General features: G+C 28.0%; 1 non-coding gene across 1 annotated transcript; it reads right to left on the bottom strand.

Moving 5' to 3' along the window:
* Positions 1-13,334: 13,334 nt before the first annotated feature.
* LOC124896445 lies at positions 13,335-13,438 on the bottom strand. Its single transcript, XR_007052808.1, has one exon. It is a non-coding gene; the product is annotated as a small nucleolar RNA Z107/R87 (small nucleolar RNA).
* Positions 13,439-14,994: the final 1,556 nt, after the last annotated feature.

Raw genomic sequence — 14,994 nt, 5'->3', positions numbered from 1 at the left:
GCCTTATCACCACCACGGAGTGGCACTATAACGGACAACTATCTCACCCCATTAATTTTGAATGGATTTTGTGAATTAAGATTACATAGACATGGAATTCAAAGTTTGACTTGTTTCTATCTTGTACTTGTATGTTTTCACTTTTCATATACTCCCTCTCTCCCATTTTACCCGTTCTAAATTGAGATGACACAACTATTAAGAAAATAATAATTGGTGATGTAACTTTACCATTTTTGCCTTCTTAATTGCATCTTGTTATTAGTTTCAATATTGATGAATGACTAATACCAAAACACCATTTATATTCTTAATGGTACTCCTCTTTGCAATATTTTTCAAGAATGCTAATAATAAGGAGTAATCAATTATACTAAGGGTATAATGGAAAAAAATTATCTTGTTTTGATAAGTAAAAAGGGACAAATAAAATGAAATAAAAAATTAAAAATTTTGAGATGAATAAAATGGGACGCAGAAGTATTTGATCTTGTTTCTGAAAACGTCATAAAAAAATGGACACTTCTATAACTTCTCCTAAATTAATGTGTTATAATGAAAACGAGAAAACTCTACTCGTCTAGACAGGTGCTTCAGGATCTTGACTTTGTACATTTATTTCATCCCATCCCACACACTTTTTTTTATTTTTGCAGGTATCCAACATCTTATTTTGGTCAATTCTTAGATTTTCTGATTCTCACGGCTTGCCTAAATTTGGCAGGCATTCTCCTGCATAAAATTAAAAATATCACAAATTCAACCTTCAAGATAATAATTACAAAATAATTCCTTCGTTATGTGTCGTTAAGTTATGATAAATGATATTCAGTGAAACCCTAAGGGGTGTATGGTTTGAAAATAAATTATACCGGAATTAGTTATAGGGGCGGATCTATGTAGAAGATATGGGATAGCATGACACCCGCACTTTTTAAATGAAACTCTGTATATTTATGTGTATATGTATCAGTTAATGTATAAATATTATACTTGGCACCCACAATATCAAAGGGATTAGTGGCGTAATTGGTCGAATTTTATAAATATTATGCTTGACACCCACAATATCAAAGGGATTAGTGGCGTAATTGGTCGAAATTGGCACCCACAATATCAAAGGGACTAGTGGTGTAATTGGTCGAAACTCCAACAATGCGGGTTTGAAACCCGCTTTGCACTGTATTTCTAGAATAATTTTTTGCACTTGTCTGTTTTCTCTTAAAAAAAACACATAGTGTGGCTATGAAGAATAGAACCCGTGATCTCTTCTTTACAAAGCACTTGACAATACCAACTAGGCAAACAATACTAACACTTGTAAGATATATATAATTATAGTTTACTCTTTAAATATTGATTCCACTATCCTAAAATATCGTACAGAGTATACGTTACTGTTCAAAACAAGGTGGCACCCGCAGCTTTTGAATCTGGGATCCGTCTCTGATTAGTTATGCTGGGATAAGTTATACAGTGGGATTATTTTTTATTGAGTGTTTGGTTTGTTGTATTCAAAGTAATATGCATGCTATAATTTCTAGGAATAAATTGATTGATTACCAAAATACCCTCCATCTTATTTAACTTATATATATATATATATATATATATATATTTCTTTTTAAACTTTAAATATTCATTCTTAAATTTTTTTATTATTTTTTAGAGAAATTAAAATATATAAATAAACATAATTTATATATTTTACAACCATTTTGAACGGTAAACTGTTCAAAATTTATTTATTTATGAATATATTATACGTTAATTAAAAATAATTTATGTGTGTGTGAGAATATATTACGTTATATATTATGTTATATATAATTAAATTATATATAATTAAATTATATACAATTAACATAATTAAACATAATATATTGTAATTAAATATATTAACATAATATATATATATATATATATATATATATATATATATATAATTAAACATAATTATCGTATATATATTCATAATATTATACGTTATATATTACGTTATATATTACGTAATTAAGTTATATATTACCTAATATATTATATTCATAATTAATGAATATATTATAAGTTAATTAAACATAATTTATGAATATATAATTTATATATATTAATGAATATATTATACGTTAATTAAACATAATTTATGAATATATAATTTATATATATTTATGAATATATTATACGTTATTCATAAGAATTTAAGTTTTGTGCACCGTCAGTGTACAAAATATTTTACACTGTCAGGTAAACTTGACCTGCTATTGCAGGTTACTTAATTTTTTCTTTTTTAGTTTTATGTAAATAATTGGGTAACCTGCAATAGCAGGTCAAGTTAAGTGATAGTGTAGAATATTTTGTGCGCTGACGGTGCACAGAACTTAAACTCTATTCATAATATCTATTTATGTTCATAATATATTATACTGTTCATAATATATATTATACGTTCAAAACATAATTATTATACATTTTATCAGTTTTCGTTAATTATTATTATATATATAATTTATTTATGAATATATTATACGTTACTTAAACATAATTTATTATTTATGAATATAATATATATATATATATATATATATGTGTGTGTGTGTGTGTGTGAGAGAGAGAGAGAGAGAAATGAAAATAATAGAGTTTGAGGGTATTTTTGTCCTTTCATACATTTATCCCAAGGATAAATTATGGTGGGATTGTTATCCCATCAATTGAGTGGATAACTTATCCCAAAATTATTTATTAGTCTCGAAATAAGTTATTCCGAATATTACCAACCAAACATGTAATAGAAAATTTTATCTTGGAATTATTATTTATCCTAAAATTATTTGCTTCAACACCTCAAACCAAACGACACCTTAAAGGAATAAAGTAAGACCAGTACACAAGCAAAAGTCGACTACTCTTTAGACATAACCATAAATAAACTATCAATTTTAAAGATTACTTCTTCAATATAAATTATAATATAATTTTCAGTGTTTAATAAGTAAACAATCAAAAGAAAATGTATTTGACTACACTTTAGACAGGAAACAATCTGTCTCTGTCCTATCTAATCGAAAAAAAGGGTATGATAAAAATTGAGCCTTTGACAACTCAAATTAAATCAAAATGTAGTTCACGCTACTTAAGAACAAATGTGTTTAAGTAGTAGTTATTTTTCAATTAGATATAGCGACCAAATAAAGACAGAGAAGTCAAGATAAAATATAGAAAATAGGTAGTACAATCAAAACTCCAAACTATCAACATGCTCAAATCATTTGCGCAGTATGTTACTTATGGGCAGTAGTACAAAATAATTAAATAGCATAACTATGAAAGACATATTTTTATCAGCCATTGTAAACTCTGTGGGTCAATTATTGAAATTTAGTATCCAATTTCACTATCATTCTAAGTTAGAACTTGGCCTCCTTGTTATACCACCTCCAAGAATGAAAACAATAGCTTCTCAACTTCAAATCGCTCCTTAAAGGCTAGTACTGACATATTATTGACTGATGGTTCCCTACAAGCACAACAATTTGAATATAATTATTTGTTGGAGGGAGTATATACAGATGCCAAAAGTCCAATCTTCAATCAAGCAAGAAATTTACTAAACAGATACAATACAACCAACGATCAACAAACACCTTGCTCCAGTACCAATATTTATGTAGAAAAGGTTAGATGAACATTCAATATGTAAATCTATTTGAGACTAACCAAATCAATTGACAATAGCAACAACATGCCTAGTATAGTCCCACACAGTGAGGTTTGGAAAGGGTTGAGTGAACACAGATCTTAGCACTACCTCATAGTTCGAGAAGTTCTTTATGATAGTCCCTCGACTCAAGAAAAAACAAATCAAAGCAATTCATAAAAAGAAGCAACAGATGTGAAAACATTACAAGGCCCGTAGAAAAGTAACTACAGAAAATTGATTAATATAATATAAACTAACTCCATATTGATTACTAAATAATTTTAGGCACAATAATTAAATTTAAGTACTTAGATGTTGTTCCAAAAAAATTAACTTAGAAGAAAAGGGGAGAAAGAAGGCATAACCAAGTACCGTACCGATAATAGTGGTTAAACTTTCGCTTCGGTTACAGGAAAAAGGCTTCTCGGCACTTTGTGACTGAATCTGCAAGAAAGAGAAGTGGGAATAACCAAAAGCTTGAAATTTAATGACAAAATGTAACGAAAACATAGTCCAAAATTGCTTTTCCTATTAAAGAGATGAATGATGCAAAAAGCGGGAAATATCATATTTGGTAAAGATTTCAGTAGAATTAAGTTTTGTAGATATAGATTCTATTGCCATACAATTAAGTCTCCATTATGAAAATCAATACTAGTTGAGTTGAATGTAGGAAAGGAAGCTGAAGCTTCAAATCTGAAAACCAAAAACAGAAAAATCAACTGACCAAACGCATGGCCGCGGACATAACAATAATTTAAGACAAGACAACTACAAAATCATGAAGCACACTGGGCGTGCCACGCCCTTGTTATGTACCTTCACTGATTCGCTCGCAAAAATGCTCATAACTTTTTGCTCGAGTATCGGATTAAGGCAATCAGATGCGTTGGAAAGAGGACTCAATTACCTTTCGTTTGATGGATCTTGAACTCCAAAACTCAATATATTCTAGAAGTTATATACATATAAAAATGACTCTTGTAGGATCATATATCAAAATTCAGTCGATAACAAAAGTTCTTAACTCATCTTTACTGTAAGTGTTCCCTATGAACATTCTTCACATTAAAAGCACTTTACACACTAGGTAAATGATCATGACACTTATATTTACATAGAAATATTTGTGTTCGTAATTATACAAGTAGGAATGACGGTTCAAATTTTAACTCGAAAACATAGGGTGTTATACCTTCGACACTACATGAGTTATAATAGTAGTAAGGATTCTCCTGACTTTGTACTTGTATGTGAGTTGAGTGTTTGTGATTAGCCTTTGGACATTACTTGTGATTACTGACTTTATCATGCATTAAAATATATAGTTTTGAGATAGCATTGAGAAGATATGTAGATCGTATGTCACGCCAATATTGTTATGCAGATCGGGTGTCACACCGACATTTTGTTATTAAAATGAGTGTCACACCGATACTGGTATATGAACTAAGCTCATTCCTTATAGATCATAGCTGAGAGTCCTTCTCGACTCTATTATCTGTGTAAATTTTGCATGCATGAAATAATCATTTCATTTGTACTTATAATTGCAATAATTATTATTAAAGAAATTTGCCTAAGTATAATTAATGTGCTCAGGATGGCTAGTTGTTATTGGTTCGATTCCGCCAGCAAATGTCCTTAATATTACTCAGAAGAGGAAGCTCGAAGTCCTCATTGCAAATATAACCTCCCTTAAAATTGTTTACAAAATCTAAAAAAGAGATTTTAAAAGCATATATTAATGATGTAAAGAAGAGATAGCTTAAGGAAGAAGGAGATCGACATGCAAAGACAGAAGCCCCGTCTGTTGAGCTTGATCTTTTATAGAGTCCTCATAGCCACTCTTCCTTCTACATCAATTATAAGTATAAATCAGAAAATGCAATAAAGAGAGAAAATGAAACATAAGTTTGTTGTTGCTTACTGTGTGTATAGTGTGGGGGGGGGGGGAGTATTAATTTATAGAGGTTCAACTAGGGTTTCTAGTTTTTTTAAGATGGAGAAGCTGAAACTCCTTAACTAAATAAATTTATTAGATTGTTTATTGCAAGGTATAGCAACTCTTTTTAATTTTCAAGTTATAGCAACTTTCATTTAAAAAAAAAATCAAATAAATATATTTTTATATATTTTTCATTTTTTTAAAAAAGCATATCAAAATCATTACAGAAAAGGAAAATATAGATTTAATATAACTTAATTGCAATATTTCTTCCTTAAATATAGTTAAACTTAAATAACAATATCTCTTCCTCAAATATAATTAACAGTTACTAATAGATACCAATCACACCACTATTTTCTCTTTAACTAATTTTTCTCCATTTTTAAACAATCTGATTTCTTTTCCACCTTCATATACATTTATTTTTTTGTCTCTCTATCAGAAATTATTATTTCAATAAAAAGCTTCCACAAGTTGTTGTTTCATACAATGTTTTTGAGTGTTTTTATTGAAAAAAAACGTTTAATAATCTGTCCATCACATTAATCCTTTGTCCTAATGCAGCTTTCAAGTCTGTCCACCACATGTTTGTTTTAATGCCTAAATGAACTGAAGGTCAAATTCTGAGTCCTCGTCTTCGTATTCGTAGTCATTCTTGGTTGTTGTTGTGTCTTGTTATTGTTGAATAGAAGAACAAAATTTTTCCCAATTAATTATGGGGTTGTTGTTGTTGTTGTCGTTTTTTGTTGGTGTTTTTTGTTGCAACTATGTGTAATAAATTACGTTGAAATTAGTTTATATACTCATTTCATACTTAAGAAATACTTTTATTTTGAGTTCTTAATGTATTAAATTGGTATTAAAATTGGTATAGATAAAGTTTCGCATATATCACATTTGTATTGAATGAGTTTTATGAATGTGACAATCGATAAAAAAATTATGGTTTCTGTTACATAACCTTTTTAGTGTATGTAATGGATATTACATGAAAAACTATCAATGTAAATATTGAAAATAAATTAATTGATAATTGTTTGATGTCAAATAATTTTTCGTTGTAATTAGAAAATAATCAATATTAACCATGATTGATATTGATGTTTGCCTTTTGGCAGAAGAAGATGAAGAACATTATATAAATACTATGTTAAATACCAGAACTAAACTTTATTCATACCAACAATTTTATAAAGACAAAGAGTAATGAGCACCAATAAAAATCAAAATACAATATTCATGTCAAATGTTACTAATTGCAAAATCGAAAAATATATAATTTGATGTAGTTGATATCAAATTTAATACCATCTGATGCGACTTAATTCATGTCAGTTTCATTCAACGATGTAAAATACGAAACAAATATTAAAGTAGCATATCATTATATCAATACTACATAAATACAAAAAATAACTTTGTTCATACCAATAATCTTAGAAAAACAAACAGTAATAAGCACCAAAAAATTAATTCAAATTATTAACTATCTTAGAAAAACAAACAGTAAATAGAAAAAATGATTCAATATCAATTTTATACCAATTTAATACAGAAAAAATCAAATATTTGCAAAGGACGGTGACAATTCAGAGTCTGATAGATGAAGATTGAGTTCTACATCAGGTAAAATATTTGCAGATTTGATATTCTTGTGAACCAAAGACGGTGAACAAACATCATGCAGATACCTACAAAGGATGCTTATTTTAACAACTAATCAAGAAACTTGAGAAGAAGAAGACGGAAACATCAGTATATTAAACATGCTGGCTAAACAATGGCTGACAACGTATGCTCTGTTCTTTTAATGTGCAGATAATGAATTATCTTCTTGTATGTTATACAGTGGAATCGCTAAATGCTTATCCTTAGAAAAAAATCCCTAATAAAGAAACAATACCCTCCACATTAATCCTTTGTTCTAATGCAGCTTTCAAGTCTGTCTACCACATGTGTGTTATAATGCTTGAATGAGCTGGAAGGTCAACTTCTGAGTCCTAGTCTTCGTATTCGTCGTCATACTTGATTGTTGTTATGTCTTCTTGTTGTTGAATAGAAGAATAAAATTCTTCCCAATTAATTATGGGGTTGTCGGTGTTGTTGTCATTTTTTGTTGATGTTTTTGTTGCAACTATGTGTAGAAGAAGAGCTAAGAGTGAAACAACAACAACACTTTGAGGTTCAGAGAGAAAGTGTAAGAGGTTTTTTGTTCTTTTTGGGACAATGAAAATGGCTAGGATGAATTGGGTAGATTAAGGAGTAAGAAGTAATTGAGGTAGACTGCATAATCCGAGGTAATATAACTTGCAATAATTATCCAAAACTTTAATTAAGAGTGATAAATGTTAAATGCTAAAAACAAGGAAATAATATAAATAGTAAATATTAAAAAATTAATTTTTGAATATTTAATTAAAATAGATTTTTCTAAAAAGTTGTTATAGCTTGTAATTATTTCTTTAGTCTAGTAATTATAGAAAAGTTTTGCTATAACTTGTAATTAACAATCTAATAAGTCTATTTGACATAATTTCACATTTTCCTCTGGGCTGAATATATGAGACTCCAATAAGTATTAATGGATCAAATCTCCTTTAGAGGTTAGGTTTGCATGACATTTACTTTTAGGAAAATTATTTAAAACAACAAAATAAGTTTATATTATTACATAAAATTTTAATTATTAAAAATAATTATAAAAATCTCTTTTTAATTTCTTTTCTCTCCAAACGTCATATACATATCTCACCTATCTTTTTCTTACGTTTAATGCTCCTCAAAAAGTATGTACAATCAAGGAACCTTAATCAAGTGGTTTTCAAATTTTGAATTTACAAACGTATTATTCTCAAATTGCTCAATATCAACTTTTTCATAAAAATAAACCACAATCGTCGTATTCCACTCATCTTCGATTGGCACACCTCAAACCCGTCTCTTTGCCTTATGTGTTGCTCAATGAGGAGCTCCAACTCTGATGAATTGGAGCTAACCTCAACAGATCAACAACCTATCCGATCAGTGAGATCTAATAAAATTCTAAAAGTTTCTCTTCTCCGATGAGCTTTGAAAATACTTCGACAATTGAGCATTGATGGAATCTCAACGTCGAATCAAAGACAAGAAAGTTGCAACGTCAAGTCAAATACTTTGAAATTACGTATCGAAATAAGTTGTTATCTCATCCATATACATAACTATATTATGTATATGAGTGGTTTAATTAGTGAAGGCATTAAGTAATTAATAATCTGATACATATTACAGGTATATAGATATATGGCATTTGACATTGTTGAGAGCTTTTATGTCACACCATATACATAACTATGTTATGCATATGTTTGATATAGCATTATTGGGCTGTTTTATTTCAAAATCATATACATAACAGAGTTATATGTATGCATGCCATACAAATTGTTGAGTTGTCTTATTTTAAATCATATACATAACATTGTTATGTATATGTTTGGCCTAAACACTGATAGGTTGTTTTATTCCAAACTCATATACATAACAGAGTTATGTAAATGTATGCCACACAAACTGTTAAGTTGTTTTATTTTAACCCATATACATAACTATGTTATGTATTGACATAACATATATATAACATAGTTATGTATAGGACTCTGTTAGACCTATGTGTTGTGTTATTTCAATCTATATACATAGTACACTTATATATATGCAAGAATGTTAGTCCTTGCTCATCTGTAGTATCAATATTGATTTTTTTTTTTTAAAGTTTTGTTGTATTTTAAATTAATATTGATTTACAATGTATATTATTACAGGAGATAAAATATACCAAAATGCCTCAACGGTATTGGAATGTTCATCTTTTTGAATTTCTTTTTTGAGAAATAACAAAGTTTTTGGAATTATAGAAAATAAATGATTGGAATTGAGCTTTTTAATCGACGTAATTGATTTGGTGTTTCAAAATTTTAAAATTAAAAAGTTGTTACTGAATTTAAGAGATTCATTAATCAAATCTTAATAGATATGGTGTTAGTTACGTTCATAATTATAGGAAGTCGCGTTATTTCCTTATATAACGTTAAAACAGTTATTAGCTATGTATATGGTAGTATGTATAGGGGGTTTAGTTTTGTATATTAAAAATAAAAAATTGAGAGAGAGAAAATTAATTAAAAGAATCCGGAGAGAGAATAATTAAGAAGTAAAACACTAAGATTTATGTTATTTTACTTATTTTTACGCGTCAATTTCAGCAGAAAATTAGATAAAATATCTGTTGAGTTAAATTTCTTAAACAAAAAGTAGTCCACTTGCGCTATCTCAAATGTCCATTTTCTTTCTAATTTTAAAAAGTGTTTTCTTTTTTGATTTGCTATTTTAAAAAGAAAAAAAAACCTTTTTAGTTGTTTTTTATTTTTATTTTTTTTTATTTTTTAATTCACTTCTTTAGTGAAAGAAAAATATTTGCGTTGTTTTATTTTTTTATTTATTAAGGTGGGAACGCATTATAATCAAATAAGTATCAATATCGATACATTATATATATATATATATATATATATATATATATATATATATATATATATTACATAATTGTTTATACAATATTGATACATAATTGTACACCATTTGTATAATGTCGATACATTACATACCTATTTATGCAACATTGACATAAGTTTATACATGCATGTTTATACATACATGTTTATATAGTAATTATACACATTTATACATCATTTAAACAGAGTCGATATTACATAACTATTTATAGAGGCAAACCCAGGATTTGAAGAGTGCGGGTGCACCTTTATCATAAGCGTTCGAGGCAGTAGTGGGTTGTAGCTAAAGCCTAATAGCTTATGGGCTTATATATTATAAATATTAAATAATAAATATATAGTATATATTATATATATTAATATACATATATTTTAATTAAAAAAGTATATTAAAATTTTTTTTTTTATTTTGGTTTAAACCGAAAATCGAATGATGTCAATCTAAAAATCAAAAACCAAATCGAAATACCGAATTTATATAAAAAAAAAAATAAAATTGAAACCGAAAAATGAAAATAATTCAGTTCGGTTTCGTATTTTTTTTTTCGGTATTTATGCCCACCCCTACTTCTAAATTCTAGTTTTCACTTTCCAGTGAGCAGAGGCAAAGCCAAAATTTAATTTTTGGGATTTCTGAATATTTATACAGGACAACAACGACTTCAAACAAATATTATAATTGGTAAATTACCAAATGAGTAACAATACTCAATATGTATTCAAAAAGGAAACGAAACACTTGAACAATATATATATATATATATATATATATATATTGCTTTTTCTGGTAAATTTTATATTTTTATTTTCAAAAAATAATTCTTGTTTTTGATAATCTACATATGTAGCAGGGAGAGAAAAACATATATTGCAAATAATTTCTTTTTACTTTTTAAATTGTTAAACTTCTATTTTCTCCTATAGGATAAAATTCACTTTTAGAAAAAAGATAGAAGAAAGAGGAATTTTGCTGATGTAGAATTAAAATTTTTATACCCAAAAAATGTTTACACGCATCTGGGTTCAAACCCACGAACAAGAGGATAGTTAGACTTTACGCTCTCTGTTTTGCCACGGCGCCACAAGATCTCATTTGGCATGGGAGTAGTAATGTATTTTTCAAATACAAATACATGTCTACCTGACTGGTAGCAATTAAATGTAAATGGAAAAAAATGGCTTCCATCAGGAATCAAACCCACGATATTGAGAGCCAAAGGATGCTAGCATTCAAATTCTGAACCAGTGCACCCAGATATGTGTGTTTATTAAGGGTGCACAATTAAGTATATTAACACTTTAGTAGGATATCTATACATATGTATACGATTTTTTTAAAAAGTTACCGGGTGCACGTGCACCCTTGCGGAACCACATGGGTCCGCCTCTTACTATTTATACAACGTCGACACTTGTTTACACACATTTATATAATATTGATATATTAAGTATATGCTACATAACTAATTGTACATCATATATACATGTTTATACATCATGTATACAATATTGTTACATGTTTATACTATTATACAATATCGATACATTACATATAAACTATGTTAACTATTTATACAATATTGATATATTACATATTAACTACATTAACTATTTATACAATATCGATATACTACATATATAGTACATAACTATTAGTACATTATATATACATGTTTATACACCATTTATATAATATTAATACATAAAAAAAATTGCATGAAAAGTCCTTTTAAAAGAAAAGTGAAAAAGTTTTCCTTTCAATGAAAAAAATGAAGCAAAAAAAGTAAAAAAAATTAATATTTTTTTCTTTTTTAATTTACTGCTGAAAATAATAGAAAAAAAGATGAAAATGGTCTAATGGCCATTTTAAGTAATATACAAAACTTTGTTATATTTATTGTAATTTTTTTAAATATAAATGAAAATTTTTCATTAAATTTGTACGCAGATATCTAACTTATTAAATTTAATGAAATAAATTTAATCAAATAATTTTTAATTTTACAAAGCTAATATTATGTTCATATGTTTTTAAAAGATTTTTTGCGTTGTATGACACTCGAGAAAAAAATTCGCCAGCTTCATCAAGTTCTCGTGCAAATTCAATATTTTCCATGAAAGGTTTGATATACTATTGCACAAGAGTTGTTACATATACTTTTATAAACAAGAACTAGTAGAACTATCCGTTCTTTGCGCGATTAAAAATATCTTATTCAATTAATGAAATGATCCTCTTTAAAATATTTGAGCACTTGTAATATAATATAATGATAAAAATAGGTTGTGCACACCTAAAAAATGACCCTCACTTTCCACAATTATATATTCCGAGAAAATTACATATATATCTTCTTTTGATTTTAATTTGTACATAATTTTTGAAACTCCATATGTAAATATTTTATTTTTATTTCTCATATATATAATGCTTTGATGTTTTTGCTTGTATACTTTGCAATAGGCAGTTACTCACTTCGTCCCATTTTATTCGTCCCAAATTGGAATGACACAGCTATTAAGAAAACAATGATTGATAATATAACTTTATCATTTTGCCCCTCTTAATTGTATCTTTTTGTTAGTTCTAATATTGATGGATGGCTAATACCAAAGCACTATTTATATTCTTAATGGTGTACTTCTAATGGTACTCTTTCCAATATTTTTCAAGAATGCTAATAATAAGGAATAATCAATTACACTAACAATATAATGGAAAAAAAATTGTATTGTCTTGATAAGTAAAAAAGAACAACTAAGATGAGACAATAAATTAAAAAATTTGGGACGAATAAAATAAGACGGAGGGTGTAGTTGAGTTGAATGTAGGAAAGGAAGCTAAGGCTTCAAATCTGAAAACCAAAAACAGAAAAATCAACTGACCAAACGCATGGCCGCGGACACAACAATAATTTAAGACAACTACAAAATCATTGCTCCACAAATTTCAAATACAATTATTGTAGATTTTATACTAAATCAAGAGTGAAAGATCATTCAACAATGGCAAATTATTTTTCAATTAAACTCTACCGGCAGTTTCCTCGTTATAATAAAAATTCCAAAGAAAAGAATTCTTCATAGAAACAATTACTCGTCTTTTTATAAAAATAAATATGTTAGAAAAAAAAGTCACTCAGTTCAGCGGGGTAATCGACATGCAAGCAAACTCTAAAAGAGGAGCCTGCAATCCGGTCTGTTGAGCTTGAATATTATGAAGTCATCATCGTGACACTTCTTCCACAAATAAATTAGAGTAAAAAGAAAATTAGAAAACGTGTAAAATTAAAAGAAAAAAAAAAAGAAATAAAAGAAATTGCTTAATCAAGTAAGAGCAGATCAAGCTATCAAACATTATCTTATACGTAAATACCATTGATCACATTTTGTATTCCATGCGAAATTGGTTTTTATGAAAATGTTTCATGTAAAACTGAACAATGAAACTACAAATCCTTGATTTATATTATAACTACATAGTAAAAACTCATATCAAAACATTAAAACTACAACTTGACAAAAGATAATTAACTATTAGCGATTATTAAGGAAAAGCAATTAAAATTCAATTAGTGGTAACTCACAACAAATCTATAGAAGGATTTCCAGATCACAAATCCATACCACAGAAAATGCAATCATGAACCAGGAATGTCAAAGAAGGTACATGTTAAAGCTAAGCAAAAGCACTCAAAGAAAACATTTTCATAGGAAGCGATTGAACTTCGAAAGGTATGACAGAAGCCACCATATCATCATCAGAACGATAATCAATTTCATTCACAACCATAACTAGTTGTGTCCAAAGGTGTCCTAATATTGATCTGTGTCATCATTTGACTTATGGCAACCAATAAACTAAGAAAAATGTTGCAAAAAAAAAAAAAAAAAGAATATGTGCCACAAATTAAAAACCAAAAGTAAAACTTGAATTAATAAACAGTATGTGATTCAGTTGCAACATAAACATAATCACTTTTATAAAATCAGTCCAAGTGTTGGAATTAAAATAATTGCTTCATCATCATCACCATTAGAACAAAATATAAAACGGCAGTTTCATAAATAGAAAAACAAGAATAAAAGGTCATTCATCACCGAAATCAGAAGAGGGAGCTTAGATATCCTCATTATGATCTCAATTTCAAAAAGGTCACTCCTGGGCTGAACATTTGAGTCCAATAAGTATTAATGGATCGAATCTCCTTCAGAGGTTAGGTTTGCACGAGATTTACTTTCGGAAAATTATTTAAAACTACAATATAAGTTTATATTATTACATAAAATTTTAATTATTAAAAATAATTATAAAAATCTCTTTTTATTACTTTTTCTCTCCAAGTGTCGTATACATATCTCATCTATCTTTTTCTTATGTTTAATGCTCCTCAAAGAGTATCTACAATCAAGGAACCTTAATCAAGCGGTTTTTAAATTTTGAATTTACAAACGTATTCTTCTCAAATTGCTCAATATCAACTTTTTCATAAAAAGAAATCACAGCCGCCGCATTCCACTCATCTCCGATCGGCACACCCCACCAACCCCGTCTCTTTGCCTTCGTCGCTGCTCCAGTGAGAAGCTCCAACTCTGATGAATCGAAGTTAACCTCAACAAATCAACAACCTATCTGACCGGTGAAATCTAATAAAATTCTAAAAGTTTCTCTCATCCGATGAGCTTTGAAAATACTTCGAAGCATAGTCATAAATAAAATTATGGAAATGACCAATAAGATAAGAGGTTCAATATGTGAAACAAAGTAATATCCATGTTTTAATAATAAAATA

Source organism: Capsicum annuum, chromosome 2, assembly GCF_002878395.1.
Source record: "Capsicum annuum cultivar UCD-10X-F1 chromosome 2, UCD10Xv1.1, whole genome shotgun sequence".
Classification (NCBI taxonomy): domain Eukaryota; kingdom Viridiplantae; phylum Streptophyta; class Magnoliopsida; order Solanales; family Solanaceae; genus Capsicum; species Capsicum annuum.
This window is presented reverse-complemented; position numbering and strand designations above follow the sequence as displayed.